The 22,248-nt window shown below is 41.6% G+C and overlaps 1 pseudogene; it reads right to left on the reverse strand.

Annotated features, from left to right (window-relative positions):
* Positions 1 to 17,362: 17,362 nt before the first annotated feature.
* On the reverse strand, positions 17,363 to 17,480 carry LOC126476959 (5S ribosomal RNA; annotated as a pseudogene).
* Positions 17,481 to 22,248: the final 4,768 nt, after the last annotated feature.

Below are 22,248 nucleotides of genomic sequence, written 5' to 3' on the forward strand. Positions count from 1 at the left end.
TGCCGTATGTCAAAGGGATATCAACTACGTTTTTTTTAAATAGGAACCCCCATTTTTATTGCATATTCGTGTAGTACGTAAAGAAATATGAATGTTTTAGTTGGACCTCTTTTTTCGTTTTGTGATAGAGGGCGCTGTAATAGTCACAAACCTATGGCTCACAATTTTAGACGAACAGTTGGTAACAGGTAAGTTTTTAAATTAAAATACAGAACGTAGGTACGTTTGAACATTTTATTTCGGTTGTTCCAATGTGATACATGTACCTTTGTGAACTTAGCATTTCTGAGAACGCATGCTGTTACAGCGTGATTATATGTAAATACTTCATTAATGCAATAAATGCTCAAAATGATGTCCGTCAACCTCAATGCATTTGGCAATACGTGTAACGACATTCCTGTCAACAGCGAGTAGTTCGCCTTTCGTAATGTTCGCACATGCATTGACAATGTGCTAACGCATGTTGTCACGCGTTGTCGGTGGCTCACGATAGCAAATATCCTTCAACTTTCCCCACAGAAAGAAATCCGGGAACGTCAGTGCTGCTCTGGTGCCCAGTAACAAGGGAGCGAAAAAGCGTGAGAACTCTGGATCTGCAGAATGCTGTTAGAGGACATTAATGAAAATGGCAATATTTAGGTTAGTATGGCTACTCTCCTTCCGAATCAAGGAAACTCCTCTATCTACCTCACTACATTTGGAAATCACTCGCCCAAGCAATCATATTGTGCAGACAGTCATTCTGGATGCGGTAAAGTACAAAGAAATTGGTTGCTGATCTCAGATATAATGGAAAAATTCCACTGTATCCTTTTCCCAAGTATTTGTACAACCTCAATTACGCGGCAGAAGCAACAACAACTTATGACATTAGCGATCTAGGAAATCTTAAATTATCAAAGGGGCAAAAAGACGTACCCCTTTCAACCGAACCACCGTACCACCATGTAATAATTCTTAGAAAAACATCGTCGACAATTTCTTTTGTTGCTTTGTCTCTATAAACAGAATTAATTATAACACTTGTGTCATTTAATCCTCCGTGACGCATCATAAGTGGGAGGTCATTCACTTACGAGGAATAGAAGTGAACCCAAAATAAACCCTGAGGAACTTGAGGAACTCACTTTGCGATTTTGCCGGGTCACTTCCCGCATCGTTTGACTCATTCAGAAAATCTTTATGCATTTTTTTTTTTCGTTAACCATGATTCAGACTACCTTCGTAAAACCATCAGTCCTGTGAGAAGTAGCAGCCCTCTTCAATATACTCTTGTCTTGAACAGAGGATTTACTTTTTCTTCTACTGTTCCATTAAAGAGATGAATTTTTGGTATTAATTCTATACAGGGGGAATATTATGAAATTGGAAAACCCTTAGGAGGAAATTCTTGAAAGGAAAAGGAACAAATAAATTCATTTCAACGTATGTACGAAAACAGACAGTGAGTCTGCAATAGAGCAATTAGTACTTGCATAATACATTAACATTGCATTGTATTATTGATTTATTGCATATTTCCCATAGAAAATAGCACTGACGAACGAAATTATTCTCTGTGCTGCTGATTGTGTGATTTCAGCTAAGTCAAAGCACTATGGTCCGTTATTCATTTCAAGATCAAGCTAAGGAAGTTTTCGTCCGCACTGAAACTCCTAGAAACTGTTGAGACGCCGACGGATTACCTCTGAATGCATTTTCCGACGTTTGTGTGAATATGGGTACTTTCAGAGAAATGAATAATCGAGGTGGCAGCGGGACGTTAACACATAAACTTTGGGGAATGGGTTCTACATGATACTGAGACCTACCCCAGCATAGAGTAAGCCAATGGATGGAGTTGTGTATCCTGAATGAAAACAGCTTCTATCCCTGATACCCGCAACGTCAGCAGGGATTATCAGCAGCGAATTTTCCTGCACTAGAAATGATTTTCACTTTTTACAAGAGACCACCGTCGTTAAGGGATTTATGTCGTCAGTACTTTACACCCTTAGAGTAATCATTGGTAGAGACGGCACCATAAACCTAAACAGTCGTCATCTGTGATACACCGAAATTCCTAAGGGAATGATTGAACCGTCTCACCAGCAACGGTTTAACATAAATGTTTGACCAGGGATTCCTACACCTACATCTACGCCATTATTGGCTACACGTGTGTGAATTGCTGCAGAACACTCTGCCGTTTCTGAGGAAGCTGTGTGACAGGTGTGATGGTACTTAATAGGTGATAAAAAATTTTGTCATTCTAAATGTTTGTAAGAGGAAGTATTACACCCATTTATTGAATAAAATTAGCTACGATTTTATAAAACAAACAAGATAATCGCTGAAACTGTCATAGAAACATGGCTAGAAAAGAAAAAATGAATCTTTACGATCCTTTTTTGTTTTTTTCTATGTGATCTTCCCGTTCGTTCCAGCGAATGTGTGAGCTGAATAAAACTCTTGATTTATGCATGAAAATGGAGCAGACTTTTGTACCAACCACATGCAAAATACATAACAATAAATACACAAATGTATGTGTATTAATTAGTCATTACATATAACAATCCAAGCCAGTTTTAAGTCATGAACACTTTGCAACGAAAATGTCCGATTCACCTCCATTATGGGTAACACGGGAATAACTATTGAAAGAAGATGCAACACAGCAGACCTCACAAGGGCCACAAGAAACTATAAGGTAAAAAGTCGAACATCACAATATTTACGGATGTTGGACTGTGTTAGAGCGTCAACGAACTGGTATACAGATTTTGTGTGTGTGTGTGTTTTTCATATATTATACAAGTAATGTGGCTGACGCATTATGTAGTACCAGCTCATTTCTGTATCGTCGAACGCCAACACTTTAACAGTATTTTCTGATGGATAGGACGAAGACCCCCTTGTGCGTGACCACCTCGATAACCGGACTTACACCCCATTGATTTTTACTTGCGTGGCGTATGAAAAGTTCTGCGTGTCCTGAAACAGTTGCTGATGTCCAGACCCTTGAACAGCGTGTTCGTGTAACACTGTCACTACTCGGCTACAGATTGGAACACTCAAAGAGTCAGGCAGTCCCTGGTGCTAGGTGAGAACGTTTGCATTGCATCCCGTGGTGTCCACTTCGATCATCTCTTGTAAGATTGAAAATATTAGCACCTTGTAACGTTTAATGTAACGTACCAGGTAATAGTTTTACTGCAGGTTCACCATCCACTTCAGGATATACGTTGTTACGAACTACTTTGTTCATTTTGCTGTAAGAATCACCTCCTGAAATTTGTCGCTTCATTATGTAAGGTATTCACTTTGTATACTGTCATGACGTAGATAATGCAGTTCCTTATAGCCAGAGCAGATTTGTGACTAGTTACCGATACGCCAAAAACCGGACATCATTAATATTGCCATTCTCGCAAGGCTGTAGGCCAGCTGGCTGTTCAGAACCGTTCCTGAAACGTTTTAGTAACGGAGAAAAACAAGAAACGTCAATACATTACGCCTAAGATAGGAAAATGAGATACTCATACAGGGGTGCTCATATTACTTTGTCGAAACTTTGCACACGTACGAGGGTCATGCTGAATGTCATCAGTAACCCATTGTTATGAACATAAATTTGGACAAACCGCGAACATTGTCTTAATCTGTAGACTTTTCTGTCACTTTGCAATACTGTCACCATTTCTTTGCACACATTATTTCTCATCGTACTGTGAGTCTGAAAATTCCCTTCCAGCACAAAACAGACACTAACGCACCGCATTCTGGACGTTCTTCACTTCTCGTAGCGTTGATCTCACGGCTGTTTTTTCAGAGAATCGAAATGGAGGTAGTCGGTGGATGCCAATAGCTACTCTAGGGAGTGTCTGAAAGACTTCACAACCCAACGTGATGTCCAACTAACACGAACCACTAACCTTTTGATACCGCCCTCCCGCTCACTCACAGCACTCCTAGTGATATTTCTGGTTTCTGTAATGAATTCGCCTAATTTCGGATTGTGGCGCTCCGCGTTCCGTTGAGGCAGTTCGTGGGAAACAGCTAGGAGGCTCGTCTTGAACGCTCGTATTCTCGTCTGTGAAGTGTTCCACAAACATAATATTGCTGGCACCCATGCACACACCTCGGTGTGCACGCTGAATCCATGTGTTAACAGCAGATTTTTCCTTTTTGAGAATAATTTCAGTGACCGCACGCTGACGAAATGAAACATCAGCCAGCTATTTTTTAAACATAGTCTGAGGTCAAGTGAAAGACATCACTTACGTTACAGTTTGCCAAGATATTATTTTTATTACATTTATTGAGTGCTACAGAAGAATGCTGCAGACGGGATGGTGTAAGACGTCGCGGTCTCCTGACCTTCATTGCTTACATGTTCCGCCCTCACAATCATATTCCGCACATCAAGACGCTTCATTCGAACCCAAACTCGATAAGACAAAGTCAGTGTTGTATGAATTCATGTAAACGATATGCAATTGACAAGTGAGCGCACCGTGGTTGAAATACACGAGGCTGGCGTGCACACATAAACATTCCAGACATGACGGTCACAGAGGCTTTTAGTTCGGGAGAGAGGTCGCACAACAGGACGCCAGGCCCTTCAGAGGACGACCCAGCCCATGTCGGCCGGTGACCGCCCGTAGCGGACAGCGTGGGCCCAAGTGAAAACGGGGGAACAACCCCGTGTTCGAATTAAAACCAAATTCCGCTACACTGTGTGGGAGCGGCCAGCCTATGCATTCTTTACACATAGCACGCAGTTTCAGAGATTTTGACAAGAAGACAGCAAACGCCAAACGCCAAAGCTACAAGCCTCCGGATTGGTCGCCTTAAACGAAACGTCATTCTCCCGTTTTAGAAGAGCAATGCTGATTGGCAGACGATATTTCTGTCACTTTGAGCCGAAGGAATAACGGAAGAGACCGAAAGATATACGCCTTCACGTCTGGTGTGGAGAGGCGTGGTTCTGTTGTCGCTCTTGGAGCGAGAACACACAACGAGAGTGTGCGCGCTCGTATGTGTACTCGAAAGAGCAAAGAACAATTCTCTCCTCAGTACTTCACTGGGAGAGCACCTCTGTCGAGAACTAATCAAAGGGCTACTCTATACTGAGTCCTTGCGATTAAACGTTGTTCACTGTGTTGGCCGACACACTTAGTGTGCGGTGTGACCTGACGGAGTTATAGTTAAACGCCTGCGAGCGAATTTTGAGTGGCATCGTGGTGGACTGCTTATCAGACCGGTGTACCACGCCAATAGTTAGACTAGGGGCGAATAGGAACCCTTGACTTTATCAAGGCGTAGGGAGAGTTTGATTGGCGGAGGCTAAATGGACCTGAGCACTATGGGACTCAACTGCTGTGGTCATCAGTCCCCTAGAACTTAGAACTACTTAAACCTAAGGACATCACACACATCCATGCCTGAGGCAGTATTCGAACCTGCGACCATAGCGTCGCGCGGTTCCAGACTGTAGCGCCTAGAACCGCTCAGCCACTCCGGCCGGGCGATTGGCGAAGGTCAATCCAGATAGAATGAGAGTTATCTTATTTGTCAGCAGCGAGCGGCACAGACAGCAGTCATCGCAGCTTACGATATGGTACGCTACAGCTATTGCGAGCCCCATATTTCCTCCACAACAGTACGCTTCACTGCATTTCACATGTGACAGTCTCGACCGTGCCTAGCAACATTCTAAAGGATAATTGTTCACGTTGAGTAGGCGCGCCTCTTAGCCATTCTGCCAAGTCAATCTTAAACTTTGTACAGAAATTTCATTAGCGAATCCTATCCTTGAAAGGTAACTTCACATTCCGAAAAGAACCAGGATATAACTTGTTCAGTTCATAACTAAAAGTGTCATTGTGATTTCTTAGAATTTTTGCAAAATAAATAATGACTTTCATTAGTTTCATGTTTTTCTTACATTAATTAGTACTACTCCAGTACCCAAGTATCCCACTAGTTATGTAAGTAATTTTGTGAATTTTTATGTCATTTCCTTGCAGCGGACGACTCCAGAAGATATTTATTGCTGAAAGTTTTTCAGGCATTTCTCTTTAGAACGTTAGGAGCGTCTGTCTGACTTCTGTAGTAGTGTGGGGGTGGAAATTGCATCTTGCAGGAGCCACAGGGTAAAGGGTACATCTCAGATTAATCCGTCATCTCAGAAAATGGCGAACATGCCAGGATAGGTAAAATAGGTAAACTGCCAGGATAGGTAAAATAGGTAAACTGCCAGGATAGGTAAAATAGGTAAGCTTCCAGGATAGGAAAGTGTCAGGATAGTTGCCGGCCAGTGTGGCCACGCGGTTAAAGACGCTTCAGTCTGGAACCGCGCGACCGCTACGGTCGCAGGTTCGAATCCTGCCTCGGGCATGGATGTGTGTGATGTCCTTAGGTTAGTTAGGTTTAAGTAGTTCTAAGTTCTAGGGGACTCATGACCTCAGATGTTAAGTCCCATAGTGTTCAGAGCCATTTGTCAGGATAGTTAGGTACGGCAGGTCGCAGTAGTAGCACTCTGAAGAACTTTCTTTAATGTATTATATAGCTATTTGCAAAGATTGGGATCAGAGTAGATACAGGTAGTGAAGAAAGCAGAATTGTATGGAAAAGGGCGTGTGTTATTGTGTTGGAAAATTTTGCATTTTTTTACTATTTTTGTGTAGCTGTTAGGGCATAGAATTTTCAGGTGAAAGGCACAGACGCAGAGTGATGCAGAGACGCAGTGTGACGCAGCGTCATATAAATTGAAATTACGAAATAACATTTTTCTCCCTTTGCAAGCGCACAGGTAGAGATTTGAGACTGTAGCAGAGCAGACAGAACACTAGCCGAGAAGTCACGACATTGTTGTTGTTAGTTCAACCAACTGGTAAGTGGTCGTACAGTTTTGTAGGTAGGGTTGTGGTGTGTTGAAAGATCTTCCATGTTAACGAGAGCACAAACGAAAAGGTTACGTGAGAGACAGCAAGTAGACAAGATGCGGGAGAATCAACCAGATAGACAGCAAGTAAACGAGCTTATTGAGAATAGGAGAGAAGGTGAACCTCAGAATAGGACAGACGGTGAAGCAGGGAATAGAACAGTCGGGGAGTGGCAGAATCAGCAGGCACAGTTAGACTGCGGTAAAATTGAGACAGATCAGACAGATGGTAATCGAAGGGATGAGAGCATCGAATTTCCAGAATATGAAATTCCAGGTAGGGCACATTCTGAGACAGAAATAGATAACCCACGTAGGAAATGTCAAAGATTAGAAGCGAAACGAGCACAGGAAACGTGTTTGTTTGCCGCATATTCAGGGTCAGAATACGCGTGAATACAATGAACCGGCAGTTAGCTAACGTTCAAAGAGAAGTAGACAGTGAGGAAGATGGGGAACATTTAGAATACGTCGAACCTATCGTACACATTCTAAATATGCTCCAACAGCAGACACAGAATTTTGCGGAGTTACGAGCTCCACGAAAAGGTTCCGTAACAGATGCAACTGTACCTGCAAACACAAGACATACACAACAGAGAGGGCAGAATGCGGAGTTGTTTGCGTCACGTAATGGTTCAATGACAAACGCAACTAGTCCTCAACAAAGACAGCATGGGTTATTGCAGTTATCAAACTTAGAAACGCCAAAGCATAGTCCAATAAACGACGTAACTGACCGAGTAGAAAACAATAGATCGAGAATACATAGTTCAGCAGAACGTAGTGTTACAGGACAGGACGCGATCATGGAGATGTTAGAAAAAATGAACGCTAGTATGACGAAACAGAATCAGGATATTAATAATATTAATACACAGATGACAAAACAGTATCAGGAATTGAAACAGGATAATCAGGAATTGAATCAGGATAATCAGGCTATTAAGACACAGATCCAACAGGATAATCAGAACTTGAGTAAAGAAATTAAGACACAGATTCAACAGGTCAAAATCCAGATGGAAGAAAGGATCGCTAGAATTGATAGATCACTCAGATAAACAAAGACGTGAAAGAATCTAGAGAAAGAATTCAGGTACTAACACAAGGTCAGCAGCAATTACGCACTGACGTGGACAAGGTCCAATTGGGCATCGTAAACGTTGACAAAAAGTTGGAAGGTTTTACGAAAAAAGCCACTCGAACAGCAATACAAATTTCGGAAGAACAAGAAATTCAAAGCAAGGTCGCAAAGGTTGCACTGAAAAAGTATGATCAGCGGATTAATAAAATAGAACTAAAAACAAAGATTGAGTTTGAAAAGCTTCGAACAGGGTTGATACAAACTATCGAAGAAAAGATCGAGATCGATTACACCTGTAGCGAAACAACTGACGCGTCAAGCATTAATTCAGTACACGAATACGCGCCGTCTAAGAAAGTTCAAGTAGAACCAAGGCTAGACGTAACACTTGCGCAGAAATCGAAACAGAAGACCCCGATTAAAGTAATACATGACATGTCACAGGACCAGGCACAGTACCCAGAAAAACGGAACACATACATTCAGCCGATACCAATCGAAAGACACGTAACTGAACCAGTAAATCCAGTGACACAACATAATAGCAGCACAGGTACTATACCACGAACGACGAGAGTAGAAACACAGGAACAACACTTTTGTTCACCAATGATACGATATGACGCGGATATGAGTCAGGAAATTGAGAATAGGCAGACAGGCAGTAGATTACCAGAGAATAAACACGACGACACAAGCAATGGCAGATTATTTGAGTCCATGTATCAGCCACAAACCGGATTTATGAGTAGATATGATACAGACCACTTCGTTACAGTTAGAAAATTTCAACATTTCAAGGAAGAAGGCGGTAGCTTGCATGCACGCACATTCATCGACCAGTTTCAAGTAGGCTTACCAAACCACTGGAGCGTAGCTCACAAACTTGACTTCATTTGTGCACACATGTCAGGGACAGTAGCAGAGGTGATGCAAAAGATCTCGGCTACCTGTACGTCTTACCTACAGTTCAGAACAGCATTTCTCGAAAGATATTGGTCCAAGGAGGCGCAAAACAAAATTAAATACGAGTTACTTCAGATGAAACCATATGAAAACTCAAGAGAGCAAAGCGTGGTAAAATTCTTTGATACAATGGACAAAAAGAATCAATGCCTAGACAAACCATACAGTAACGGAGAGCTGATACGTCTGTGTAGAATGAAATTACCGGTAAAGTATCAACAGGCAACAGTAGGAAAAAATGAAAATACCGAAGAATTCAGAGAGGTTTTAAGGGAACTTGAATTTATGTTTAAAGAAGACGAAGTGAATGAAAAAATAAAGGAAAGGGAACAGCAAAAGGAGAAGACTAGGAACGAATATTCCAATAATATTAATAATAATAATAATAATGATAATAATAATCGTAATCCTAACACCAATAATTTCAGCCAGTTTAACAGATAAGGACAGTGGCACAATGGAGACAATTGGCATAGAAACGATAACCAGAATAATTGGTACCGAAATAGGAACAGTAATGGACACTCATACAGTGCCAGATATGGATTTAGGAATCAAAACCCCGACGGTCAAGGGTACTTTGAAAGAGGTCACGATGTTAGAAACAGCAACTGGCGAGACCAGGGCGCGAATAATTACCGAGGAAATTATCATCCACAGAAACAAGAACAACACAGCAAAGAGAAACCAGATGTAGAAGTTATCCCACCGAACACTGCAAAACGTAAAGATTGAACTGAAAAAATGCGGAAGAGGTTAGACAAACTAACGTCCACCCTATTTTATACTAACCACTAAATAAAAGTTAAATTAATAGATCAACAAAATAACACATTAAATAAAATAAAAGAGAGACACAATATACACTAACAATATCTTGTAGTATCAAGTACACTACAACATGCACACAAACAATAAACGGTACACAACAATTAAAAGAATGAAGAAGTGGTAGGACATAATTAGAATAAAGAAATATATCTATCTAATAATTTTTGCCACTATCAGAAAATTTTTGCATTATATAAAAATCAGTTTTTTTGTAAATAACAAATGTATGCAAAACAAAAATTGTAAATATTTCTACGCGTCAGAGAGACATCGCCACCAACACCAATTACCAGCTCTATTAACACCAGATACTTCGAGATAGCGACGGAGAGGGTACAGACATGTTGAGAAAGCACTTAGGGCAATAACAACAACATGAAGACCAACGCCACACTGGAAATGCAGGTTGCAACCAGGTTGGACTTCGGGAGGACAACGCGCAGCATGGACATTTCATATGTCGCGACACTGCTACACAACAGGAGAGTGTGGGGAGAATCACAATACGACGAGACGACAATGAAGGTACAAAAAATTACTAAGATCTACAAACTCATCAAGTAACAGTTGGAAAGGCAGTCAGATCCTACAAATCCTATATCACTCCTACACTAAAATTCACATATTCCTAACCCAAGAAGAACAGAAGAATGCAAGAAAGAGGAGAAGAACAGAAGATGCAAGATGAAGAAGGGCAGAAGACAGCGAGATACCTTTCTCTCCTATCCTACAAAGCAAATTGCTACAAATGTCTTTCCATGAACTTTGAGGTATAGCAACTAACACAACCACCTCTCCAAAATTAAACCTTGAATCGTCAACCTAATACAAGCGAACGGTAAACGGAATATTAAGTAGTACCAACCAACATTATCTAGAAATAGATTCAGCAAAATGAACAGTATTCTCCCTACCACATCATCAAATCGCCATGCCGAACCAGGTGTGCCGTACCAAGACGTCACAGCACAATATTGGGTGACGATCGTCGGTAGTCAACTACAATCATCGAACTGCCTGTCGAACAGGTGACAGCAAAGGAGTACCAAGACATCACTGTTTATGCAGTAAACAACAGTCATCATCATCGGTTAAAAGTACCACTCCATGATGACAATGTCAACAAGTAAGACCCGGCATTGCATGCTAGAGTGCTTCTCTCATGATTTGTGACACCCATACAAATGAGTCGACGCCTTCCAGTATTTCAGTGGGGATTGTCGAGCACAGAAACTGACGCAGCACGAAAGGAAACCAAATATTGATAAAATACGAATGTAGAGTTAAGAAAATAATATTTTTGTAAAAATATTTTCTTTTTCCTTTTTTCTAAAAGTAATCATTTTATCATGTATGTAAAGCCCACAATTTATAGATACGTTAAACCTTTTGTAAAGAAACTTAGTATTGTTATATAATCTCATGAACTCATGGAAAGTCTACTTGTTTCTTTTATATGTACAGCTAGAAAAGGATTTGTGCAGGATTTTTCTTCTTTAAGTAACATTCAAAAACACCTTTTTGGGGTAATAATATTAATACCGAGGATAGACTTAATAGGAAAGGCTTCTTCATTCTTACAAAAAAAAACAGTGACACATAAAGAAAAAGATAATGCCTAAACAAATAAAACAAAGTAACACAATAGAGCTTTTGCGAACATTTATGCAAACTTAACTAAAGAAAAAATATAACCACACTAAAACATGATACACTGTTCACTTACGAGTTTAAAAAAATTAATAGTGTAAAAACAAACTTTTGGAAATGAAAAAGGAAAACAGAGACACGTACTGGCAACGACAAAGAATAACAACCTTGGTAAAGCCTATATTTGCCTAACAACAAAACATAAATTGTAGAAAATGGCTCTGAGCACTATGGGACTTAACATCTAAGGTCATCAGTCCCCTAGAACTTAGAACTACTTAAACCTAACTAACCTAAGGACAGCACACAACACCCAGCCATCACGAGGCAGAGAAAATCCCTGACCCCGCCGGGAATCGAACCCGGGAACCCGGGCGTGGGAAGCGAGAACGCTACCGCACGACCACGAGATGCGGGCATAAATTGTAGAAAAAAATAGAAACAATAGCTGTAAAGAAATCATTAGAAAAAATTGTTAAGAATGGATGAGAAAAGTTTATTGGAACATCTAAAAGAACAATTTATGCCTGACTTTGTCAATGCTTTCCTCGGCATTAAAAAAACCCCAGACAAAAATTTTGTCAGGAGGAGGGAGGTATGTGAGACGCGCGGTCTCCTGACAATCATAGCTTACATGTTCCGCCCTCACAATCATATTCCGCACATCAAGACGCTTCATTCGAACCCAAACTCGATAAGACAAAGTCAGTGTTGTATGAATTCACGTAAACGATAAGCAACTGACAAGTGAGCGCACCGTGGTTGAAATACTCGAGGCTGGCGTGCGCACATACATTCCAGACACGACGGTCACAGAGGCTTTTAGTTAGGGAGAGAGGCCGCACAACGGGACGCCAGGCCCTTCAGAGGACGACCCAGCCCTTGTCGGACGGTGACCGCCCATAGCAGACAGCGTGGGCCCAAGTGAAAGGGGGGGAACAACCCCGTGTTCGGCTTAAAAGAAAAAATTCCGCTACATTGTGTGGGAGCAGCCAGCCCACGCATTCTTTACACATAGCATGAAGTTTCAGAGATTTTCACAGGGAGACAGCAAACGCCAAACTCCAAAGCTACAAGCTTCCGGATTGGTCGCCTTAAACGAAACGTCATTCTCGCGTTTTAGAAGAGCAATGCTGATTAGCAGACAATGTTTCTGTCGCCTTGAGCTGAAAGAATAATGGAAGAGTCCGAAAGATATACCCCTTCATGTCTGGTGTGGAGAGGCGCGGTTCCGTTGTCGCTCTTGGAGTGAGAACACGTAACGAGAGCGTGCGCTATGTTGGCTGACACATTGTGCGGTTTGAACTGACAGAGTTATAGTTAAACGCTTGCGAGCGAATTTTGAGTGGCATCGCGGTGGACTGGTTATCTGACCGGTGTACCACGCCAATAGTTAGACTAGGGGCGAATAGGAATCCTTGACTTCATCAAGGCGTAGGGAGAGTTTGATTGGCGAAGTTCAATCCAGATAGAACGAGAGTTATCTTATTTGTCAGCAGCGAGCGGCGCAGACAGCAGTCATCGCAGCTTACGGTATTGTACGCTACAGCTATTGCGAGCCCCTTATTTCCTCCACAACAGTACACTTCACTGCATTTCACATGTGACAGCCTCGACCGTACCTAGCAACATTCTAAAGGATAATTGTTCACGTTGAGTAGGCGCGCCTCTCAGCCATTCTGCCAAGTCAATCTTAAACTTTGTATAGAAATTTCATTAGCGAATCCTATCCTTGAAAGGTAACTTCACATTACGAAAAGAACCAGGATATAACTTGTTCAATTCATAAATAAAAGTGTCTTTGTGATTTCTTAGAATTTTTGCAAAATAAATAATAACTTTTGTTAGTTTCATGTTCTTCTTACACTAATTAGTACTAATCCAGTACCCAAGTATCCCACTAGTTACGTAAGAAATTTTGTGAATATTTGTGTCATTTCCTTACAGCGGACGACTCCAGAAGATATTTATTGCTGAAAGTTTTTCAGGCATTTCTCTTTAGAACGTTAGGAGCGTCTGTCTGACTTCTGTAGTAGTGTGGGGGTGGAAATTGCATCCTGCAGGAGCCACAGGGTAAATCGTACATCTCAGATTAATCCGTTGCGCAGAATAACAGAATAACAGATCAACCCCACACCTCAGAATGGGTAGATCACATAAGTAATCAGGAGGTTTTGAATAAATTAGGGGAGAAGAGGAGTTTGTGGCACTACTTGTTTAGAAGAAAGGATCGGTTGATAGGACATGCTCTGAGGCATCAAGGGATCACCAATTTAGTTCAAAAATGGTTCAAATGGCTCTAAACACTATCGGGCTTAACATCTGAGGTCATCAGTCCCGTAGACTTAGAACTACTTAAACCTAACTAACCTAAGGACATCACACACATCCATGCCCGAGGCAGGATTCAAACCTGCGACCGTAGCAGTCTCGCGGTTCCGGAGTGAAGCGCCTAGAACCGCACGTCCACCGCGGCCGGCACCAATTTAGTATTGGAGGGCAGCGTGGGGGAAAAATCGTAGAGGGAGACCAAGAGGTGAATACACTAAGCAGATTCAGAAGGATGTAGGTTGCAGTAGGTGCTGGGAGATGAAGAAGCTTGCACAGGATAGAGTAGCATGGAGAGCTGCATCAAAGCAGTCTCAGGACTGAAGACCACAACAACAACAACATATTTATTGACTTGCGGTTGAAACAAGGGTTGCTCATGACAGCATACATCGTTATGACAACGCGCGAACCACTACCTCAACAACAAAAATGATGAGCTGTGTTAAAAATTTCTGCTGTACAGAAGATAGGAACATGAACGATAGAATTTGCCGTTCACAACAAACGGACACGAAATGATGATGACGTAACAACACTGATACGTACATGGGTAAACAGAAACAAAAGGAACTGGTTTTTGCTCAAGGCGGAACTCTCAGAATACATTTATTGTTCAGACAAATACGGACACAAATAGCTGGCTTTCCTAAAGAAAATCACATCAGAATGAACGCCCTCAAACTGTAGGAGAAAACGTCCAGAAACACGGTATGAAAAGAACTTTCCTGGGTCATTCAGTTCCGCTCGACTAGTCATACGGGACACAGTGCAATACTGTTTGTGCATACGCTGCTGAAAACATATGTGGCAAAGAAAGGGCCTCAACAGGCCGATCAGAATGGTTTTCATTTTCATTGCTTCTGCGACCATGTTCAGACACATCGCAAAACTATACGGTGATAACAGTATTATAGGATATGCCTATTGGACTTCGAAATCAGGCAAAGGAGATCCCTTTATTTGTTAAAGAAAGGCAATCAGATGGAAGTACCAAGGATTCTTGGAACGGAGGCCAATACGAAAAAGTTAATACAATATTACATGTTACAACTGTAGCAAAATGAATCGGACGCTTCAAGTGTAGGCAGGAGAGCATATGAATTTTATCACGCAGAGTCTGGAAAAGAGATATCTTCACCTGTCGAGTGGCATAATACATTATCTGAACAGTCATGAGCCGTATGCTACGTATCCATACAAAATCAAAAGTCTATTGAATGATAGTTGTGCCTGCGCCAGTGTGGACACATCAGAGAACTGTTTGTAAGACTGAGACTCTGTACCATTTGATGAAGCGAGTAATGGTCGACAGGCATTCAGGCTGCTAGATCACAAAGTAACACTGAGGAACGAGTCCACCTGACGCATCTTGAACGACACTGCAGTAGCAGTAGCAGTAGCAGTAGCCAAGGACGACTCCAGAAAACATTAAACCACACGTCGGCATGCTGCCTTCCCTGCTAGACAATTTTGTTTACAGACAGAGAGAAGACTAACTCATATCAACGACCACTGAATGAAACGATTTTCAGGACTTTCCATCGCGTTACTTACACGTGATCACGCAAGTGTGGATTCTAAGACCAGTGAATCGTGGAGATGCTGCTGACGTGCCGCCCTGTGCTCAATAAATCGAGCAAACATTTGCTGTTGACAGGGGTAGTATAAGGGCGGATCCAGTGGGGGAGCCAACCATCCACAGTACCCGCCTCCGCGGGAAAGGTCGCTAATGGACGATTGTGCGTTGGTGCTCGACGCGAGAGTAAGTCGGTTTAAGTCCTGGTAGTGGAAAAAATTTTCACTGCCAGTATTTGGCTGGCAAGGGGAGGAGAGATGGTGGCCTAAAGTTCCTGATCACCAGATCAGGATTTAAATACCAAACGTTTCCACAGTGTCTCATGAAGTCAGGGCATGCGAGACAGTTGTTTGTGATCCGTCCGTTGGATGGGGACATTAAGCTTGGCTGTCCCCTTGGTGCTATTCGCGAGTTCCACCCTCTCCCTTCTCTCACCATCATAATACAACACAAGTATTCCACTAGACACACAAACACACACACACACACACACACACACACACACACACACAAAACACATACTCATTGTATTACAAGTAGCGTGCAATGGAGAATGTTGTAAATAAATGAACAGAAGAACATCTACAATCTAGAGAGAATTTCTGTATGGTGCGAAAAGTGGCAGTTAGCAGTAAACAAAGAGAAGTGCGAGGTCATCCGCATGAGTACTAAAAGAAATTCGATAAATTTTGGGTATATGATAAATCGCAAATCTAAGGGCTGTCAATTCGACTAAATACATAGGAATTACAATTACGAGCAACTTAAATTGGAAAGACCACATAGATAATATTGTGAGGAAGGCGAAACAAAGACTGCGCTTTGTTGACAGAACACGTAGAAGATGCGACAAACCCACTAAAGAGACAGCCTACAATGCACTTGTCCGTCCTCTGCTGGAATATTGCTGCGCGGTATGGGATCCTTACCAGGTAGGATTGACGGAGGACATCGAAAAAGTGCAAAAAGGGGCAGCTCGTTTCGTTTTATCGCGCAATAGGGGTGAGAGTGTCACTGATATGATACGCGAGTTGGGGTGGCAGTCACTGAAACAAAGGCGGTTTTCTTTGCGGCGAGATCTATTTATGAAATTTCAGTCAGCAACTTTCTCTTCTGAATGCGTCAATATTTTGTTGGCACCCACCTACGTAGGGAGAAATGATCATCATAATAAAATAAGAGAAATCAGAGCTCGAACGCAAAGATTTAGGTGTTCCTTTTTCAAACGCGCCATTCGAGAGTGGAATGGTAGAGAAGTAGTATGAAAATGGTTCGATGAACCCTCTGCCAGGCACTGAAGTGTGAATTGCAGAGTAACGATGTAGATGTAGGTGTAGATGTACAATTAAGATGTATTCAAGTAAATGTCCATCAGAACATAATCTTTAGTACCAACAATAGTATGTAGTTTGATAACTGATTAATGTGTTTATAGTAGTTTTATAGTGGGAGAAAGTAGTTGCAGTATTAGCATTTTTGTAGTATTAGCAGTTTAATTTTTTCATAGTTTCTGTAAGTAAATAAATAATTAATATGCAGCTTTTTCCACAAAAATGTCGGTTATGTAGCTCACGTTAGACTCCCACACAATGGTCTATAATTGTGGCGAATAAAAGAAATAAAATACACTGTCTGACAAAAATGGAGAGAAGCACCCATAATACATGGTTTGATGTCAATCTTAAATTCTTCCTTGTATAACTATCGGCTTGTATGTAAATGATTAGAGCTGCAAATCTCTGTTACTAATAGAACGGCTAAAATTTAACTAAAACCAAACTCCTCCCCAACAGGCCATGAAGGCCCAAAGGTACCGTCCGGCCGCCGTGCCACCCTCAGGCCACAGGCGTCTCTGGATGAGGATATGGAGGATCACGTGGTCAGCACACCGCTCTCCCGGCCGTACGTCAGTTTCCGAGACCGGAGCCGCTACATCTCAATCAAGTAGCTCCTCAGTTTGCCTCATAAGGCCTGAGTGCACCCTGCTTGCCAACAGCGCTCGGCAGACCGGATGGTCACCAATCCAAGTGCTAGCCCAGCCCGACAGCGCTTAACTTCGGTGATCTGATGGGAATCGGTGTTACCACTGCGGCAAGACCGTTGGCAATAGAACGGCTACCAGAGTGTATTTTGTTTTTTTCGTGTTCAGTGTTGATACCAGGACTGGCAGGATACACAGAGAGTGTCGACAGCGTCAGAAGTTGAGTGATCACTATGAAGGACAAAGCGATGCCACATTTTCATGTGAGACAGCGTTATCATCACTGGTCAGAGTTTTAAAGGGGCCTCATTGGGGTCTCAATTTGGCCAGTTGGTCGAATCGCGCAATGTCCAGATTTGTGGGGCATTTGAATGTGACAGTGGCCCGGTGTTCGCCTCCAGGAAAGGTGAGGGCCAGCATACCTGTCAACAAGATTCCCGTCGGCGACGTCTGATCACCACACAGGAGGACTGCCATAGTGTCCACCAAACACATCGTAACCCCTCCACATCTGTACCTGCCATCCGATATCACGTGATTGATTCCCTGCAACATTTTACGTCTCAGACAAACTATTGACTTTCTGCATCCGGACTAGAGAATTACCGTCTCATATGTAGGTTGGCGTTAACGCCGAAACATAAACGGCTATGTTTGTAGTTGTACCATGACCAAGAAGCATGGAATGGTGAAGAATGACGCGCATCGTGTTCAGTGATGAACCGTGAATCGCGGTTGAGCGTTACCGTGGATGACCGTCATCGGCAAGTACGATGTTTACGTGGGGAAAGGTCCCATTCTTCCAATGTTTCTGACAGACACTGCGGTGTTACTCCTGACGCCATGGAGTGGGGAGACATCTGGTATGACTTCAGGTCATAGCTGGTAGTGACTGAGGGAACTCTGACGGCACAATCTCAAGGACATTCTGCATTCCCAGTAATTCAAAAACAGTCTTAATCGCATTTATTGTTATTATTATACCGCCAACCGGTTTCAACCCGACGTAGGGGTCATCTTCTGGGCGTTTACACCATTGGTCCACTGCTGTTGGTGTCACTCCTGTCTACATAACGGCAGGAAACTATCTAGTGACAGGAGTGACACCACCAGCAGTCGACCGATGGTGTAAAACCCCAGAAAATGAACCCTACGTCGGGTTGAAACCGGTTAGCGGTATAATGATAATAAATGCGATTAAGACTGTTTTTGAATTATTGATTAATCATACTAGTCGCTGCTTCACTCAACAACCCTGTTTTCCAAAAATTCTGCATTCTCATGCGCTACCTCTCATGCGTCAGTATGGTGGTGGCATTTTTCAACAGGACAATGCTTGTCTTTATGAACTGTTTGGGTAATGCTGATTTTCTCCTGTGGCCAGCAGGATCCTCAGGTCTGTCACCAATAAAACATATGTGAGACCATCTCGGACATCAACTTCGTCCCAGGATGCCAAGGACCTGTTGCAAAATTTGTGTGTCACCTTGACTTAGGAAAGAGTACGCATCCATGCCAGAGTGGGTGCAACATCAGACTGATAGGTGACTTAATACTGCCAAGTTCTTTGTAAATTTAGCTCGATTTTGTAATCATTAAAATAACATCACATACCTTTCAACCCATGAAGTTTCATTTCGTTTCCTCCTCCAGTTCTGGGTGCTTCCCTTTTTTTATCAGGCAGTGTAAATACAAATAAGTGTCCCTGTAATCTGTAGATGATTGCCATATGGACAACCTGGGTTCAGTTTCCAGTACCACCTGGGATTATTCCTTCGTGGGAAGACTCGTATGGGGCACATCCAAATGACGCCATTGTATGAGGTCGGTCGGCCCCAATTCGCCTGTCGACTGTCAAAGCGGTGGAGCTTTGCTTTTTGCTGTAAACCTGTCAGCAAATACATACAACTAAAGTAGTCGTTTGGATTGACCTCACACGTTTAATACTGTGTTAGCCAATCCATATTGCTAAGGGACTCATCTGGACTAGCCTGATACAGCTGCAACACTTTCTCTGCTACTGAAGTCTAATTACCACACAAAACTCCTCTTTATCAGTGGGCTGCGCTAAGTCGTTTTGTCTCTTCTAACTGGGTGCCATGACACTGTGATAAGGCGACTTCAGTGCATACCAGGGATGCATCTATGTATCTGCAGACGACAAAAAATTAACTACATAATTTTATTTTTTCGAGGTGGTTATAAAAACTTTGTGACTGCCTTCTGTATATTGTACCACTTTCAATACCGCTCCAAACACATGCTGGCGCACCTTATAAATCCTTAAATCGAAATTTATGTCAAGGTTCTTTACGAAATAGGCTAAATCTTGCCACAGGAATATGTAAGCCCTTAAATTGTTCGTAGTAGCATTTTTTGTAATTTATCAGTAATAATATGTTACTAGATTTCACAAATAAATTAGTTTACACAAGAAAAGACACACTTTTATTTATGTGGGGGCAACACTGATTCGGACAAAGTGCAGAAGATTAATAAACGCCTCAAACTTTTGGAAGAGAAAGATTAATCTCTTGTAAGAACCTTAATTTTTATGAACGATGGCCGCGATAATTATTTTTACATGTACCTTCAAATCAGAAGAATCTGACTGAACTATTACACCAGAAGCGTTAATGACTTTGCTGCTAAGATGGATTTCAAAAAAATGTAATGAATTTATAAGCTAACGCAAAACACGAAGAAAATATTTTATCCATTTTAATTATCTGGTCACATATATATATAGAGAGCGCACATACTCTCAGAACAAAAGGTCTTCTAGAGGGCATTTGGTTCCTGATCAGCATGATATTCAGGATATCAATGATAAAACAGAGATAGTGCATAGGCCTCAAAAGCGTAGGAAACCGCACTCGTTGGGGCAATTGAGAATCTTCAGTCGAATTAAGATAGACCCTGACCTCATACTTAACGATCAGCGCCTTTTTAATCAAGGATACTTCATATTTTTCATGACCTTTTATGAACACTTTTTTCTTTGTACTGTGATTTGGAGTTTGCTGGTATTCTGCTAACCGGATTTTTTCAACCTTGGTTGAAAATTGTGGACATCATCACGTCTCTTCATCTTCGTCCAACTCATGACCCTAGACGTCGATCTACGACATGCGTACTTACAGAATAGTGTGGTGTGCTTTTGACACCTCTTTTTGTAAATGTATGTTCTGCTGGCTGTACAGCTGATGCCTGTCAGCTGGACGTCCGTAGGCTACAAGATGTCCGGTCAACTTCGCCCAGCCAATAAACTTAAACGTCAGGCTATGACATACCTGTGGATTACATGTCTGCTGAACATTTGCTGCCGTCATTACTTCTCTTCAACTTTGCTCAGCACATGAACATAGATGTCAGGCTGTACACACTTACATAGGCATTGTGCCACATCAGGCTTACCTATGTAATGTAGCCTTTGTACTCATTTTACAGCCTCATCTTCGTTTTACTCTTTTTTGAGCACTGGTATTTGTTATATAATCCCTTTTTCCTTCCTTCTTGTCTGTATGTATTTGTGTCACACATGAACAGTTTTATTTATTAATCTTATGTGTTTATATTCTTCCACGCGCTGTTCTTAATTTTGTTATGGTTTTATGATGTGCAGTGTATATTATTTGACTAATTATTTTCTATTTTATTCATTTTTACATTTTAGTGCCCATTCTTAGTGCAATTTTCTGTTGTCGTTTCAGATATGAAGATGACTATCAACTGAAATTAGTAATCACTTAGACTTAAATATTTTCGATCTTGACTATTAAAAGATAATGTTAAAAATTTTTTACCTTATAAAAACACTTTTTAGGTTGTTTGTCTCCTCCCTGGCAGAGATCAAGACAAAATATCAGACTTGTTTCCCACATAACTTCCTGGATACAATAGAATCTCGAATTATATAGCTTTTAATTCTTGTTTTTAATTAATGCATACGCATATGGGTTACATTCTAAATATATATGCACTGTTGCAGTACCTCTTCTCTATAAGCTGTGCCCCCGTAGCTGGAGGTAACGGCCTGGCTGTACATGTGAGGGCTATATTTGGATGTGTAAAGTATCAGATACACATCGTAGTTTTCTGTATCTCACCTGTTGTCTTCTAAAGTTGAATGTTTCTCTCACCACAGGAGATCACACTGGGCCATAGCTCCATTTATGAACTGGTGCAGCAACAGTTATGACTACAGGAAACTATGGATCACTTTTCCAGTAAAGAGCACATAAATCTGTTTTAAGGGCTGCCTATCATTTATTTAGTGCTGCACCTCTTGCCATAGCACTCTTAACATTAACATGAAATGTTACACAACACTCAAACTGAGTACATCAGTATTTAACACTTGTGAATACTAATATAAATCAAACTTTATAATCTCGTGATGCAGTTAATGCTTCCATGAATAAATCTTTGAACAAAACTCGTATTCCATGGTCTCACATTGTGACCATTCACTTTGGCTTTCATCACCCAAATCTTAACAATACCATTAATGGTTATTATCAACTATGGCTACCTATAATAAACGTTCTGAGCAGTGAACAGATTTCTGCCTAGACCAGAAACTTTTCAACTGCAGATACCATCCGACTCTTACATAGGAAACTGTACTTGGCTACAGACACCACCAAGTCAGCCATCAACAACAATGCCTCGAATATTTCGGTAATCATGGGCTACATTATTTGGTCACGCTTCGCTCAGCCAATGAAAAGAAAAGTCACTGCCTCCAAGTGGATGGTGACATAGTCATCAAGCCAGAACTCAATTGCCAATTCTTCTTCATTTAAGATACCTTATTTTATAGAATAGTTAGGTCATGAACTTCATTTAGTTTGAGGATGTTTAAACGCTACTTTGATCTTATTTGAAAT

Source organism: Schistocerca serialis, chromosome 4, assembly GCF_023864345.2.
Source record: "Schistocerca serialis cubense isolate TAMUIC-IGC-003099 chromosome 4, iqSchSeri2.2, whole genome shotgun sequence".
Taxonomy (NCBI): Eukaryota; Metazoa; Arthropoda; class Insecta; order Orthoptera; family Acrididae; genus Schistocerca; species Schistocerca serialis.